Source organism: Gordionus sp. m RMFG-2023, chromosome 1 (assembly GCF_954871325.1).
Source record: "Gordionus sp. m RMFG-2023 chromosome 1, tfGorSpeb1-WG-v2, whole genome shotgun sequence".
NCBI classification, from domain to species: Eukaryota; Metazoa; Nematomorpha; class Gordioida; order Chordodea; family Parachordodidae; genus Gordionus; species Gordionus sp. m RMFG-2023.
The window spans coordinates 41,003,790-41,006,064 of record NC_088775.1 but is presented as its reverse complement, the minus strand read 5'-3'; the positions used below and the strand labels follow the sequence as shown (position 1 = coordinate 41,006,064).

General features: G+C 23.5%; 1 long non-coding RNA gene across 1 annotated transcript; it reads right to left on the bottom strand.

Moving 5' to 3' along the window:
- Positions 1-409: 409 nt before the first annotated feature.
- LOC135922307 (uncharacterized) lies at positions 410-1,033 on the bottom strand. The gene is made up of 3 exons (XR_010570839.1): positions 739-1,033; positions 584-694; positions 410-544 (listed from the first exon to the last, which is right to left on the bottom strand). It is a non-coding gene; the product is annotated as an uncharacterized LOC135922307 (long non-coding RNA).
- Between the last annotated feature and the right edge of the window lie 1,242 nt (positions 1,034-2,275).

The following is a 2,275-nucleotide window of genomic DNA, read 5'->3' as shown; positions in this document are numbered from 1 at the left end:
TCTGTTACAAATCATGTTCAATTAAGAGAGGGAGCAATACCATCAATTTTTAATTTTCCAAAGCATCTTCGAAAAGTAACAAAATAATGAATAATAAATTATAACATGCAGGTTTCCTAGAAGCCAGATTAATTCAAAAATACATGAATATTTTTTTTTATAGAAATCAATTCTAGATTTCTTTTGTATTTTTATAATTTATGTCTTATGTCTTTTATGTTTTATTTTTGCTTATAATTATGTTATTCCATAATAAATATAAACTATCCATTTATTTCTTTATTTAAATTTAATTCACTAAAGTATAAAAATCAATAATGTAAATATATATCATGAAAAATACAAATAATATATATTATGTTATATTTACATCAAATAAAATAATTATATTATTATAATTAATATGTATCGCGAAAAGAAAATATTAATCTTATAAATCAATAATAAATACAAATAATATATATATGTTATATTTATGTCTAATAAAATTAATTTATTATAACCAATAAAGTCATTAGAAATTTTCAGATAATTTGTTCTTCACCTATAAATATTTAAGTTAAATAACATATTTTTATATTACTTGGTTTATTGCCCTTGAAAAAGTACAGCCTTGTTTAGTTTTTGCCTGATATTTAATTGTAATTTTTGATTTACTTTATTACCATAATGATGCATTCTTATGTGAAGGTATCTAAAAATAAATTTTTATTAAAATCAAGTAAATATTGTATATACCTTTTTATTATAAGTCTTATTATAATTTGATAATGACTTAACCCTGCCTCTTGATCCATATGATCTTGCAGGTCACTAAGGATATTTGTGCCTAATATTTTTGACAATATTAGACATTCTATTTTTTTAACAGCATGTCTTTTGGTTATTTCATCTACTTTTTCAAAAGCCCTGAATGAGCTCTCTGTTATTTTGCATAAATTTGACACGCTTTGGGATGGTATTATCAATCCACCATAATTCTTAATTTTTATTAATGTATAATTATTGTCGTTTGCGGAATTAAATTAGGGAATGTAAACAGATATCACATCTAACTTTCTTTTCTTCATATTCAGTAGTGACCTTTATTTGATTCATATATACTATAATATATAAGGTAAATAATAAATTGGTGTTTAATTAGAATATATATATATATTATAAATATAAACCTAATAAAAATATACCTGAAATTTATGAAATTATCATATGGTTCTTTCGTAAAAGATACAAACACAAAATGGCCACCAGTCACTTGAATTTTTGCCACTTCAAATATATTAATCGGCAGTCTATAGTATTAATGTCATTGGTTAACACTACCTAACACCCACAGATCGATCTAATTATTAATTTCCTGCAAATTTATTCAAAGTATTAATATATTTTTTTATAATTCATATCTAAATTTTTACAACATATTTTACCAAAACAATCAAATAAAGGAATATCTTAAATAAGCCCCAATATTCAAGTATTATTAATATATTTTTTTATAATTCATATCTAAATTTTTAGAATATTTACCAAAACAATCAAATAAAGGAATATCATGGCACAAAATACTAATGATATAATTAATAAATTATAAATAATATTTATTCTTTTAGAAATACAAATAATAATTTAAAATCTGAAATATGGGCTAAATTTAACATCATCATAGATGAAAATAAAAAAAACATTGGCTACGTACAATGTAAGAATTGTTCAAGTATATTATCTTATAATTATAAACATGGTACATCACATTTAAAAAGACATAAATGTGATGGTAAATCCATGAAAATTAATAAAAAAAATTTATACCTGAAAAACCAACCTATAAATGTAATATAAAATATTTTAAAGAAAAATTTATAAATCATTCCTTAACACTTTGCGCAAAAGATATTAGACCTTTCGAAATGATAGCTGGGAATCGGTTTCTTGAATTCAGCCAGGCTCTAGTCGATGTTGGGGCAAAGTATGGTAAAATAGATATCAACTCATTGATTTCACATCCCACCACTCTATCACTCCACCTTAAAGAAAAATGTAATAAAATAAGAAACATTTTGGTTGATACTATTGCCCCAGTAATCAAGAATCGATTTATGGCTGCTTCCACTGATATATGGTGCGATGACCATAAAAAGAACTCGTTTATAACAGTTAACATGCACTATATATCAGATGACTGGAAGTTAGTGAAGAGAAACCTATTTACCGCTAAATTTAAAGAAGTGACAAAGACTAGCAAAGTAGTTAAGGATGAACTATTAAAAAATTTTCA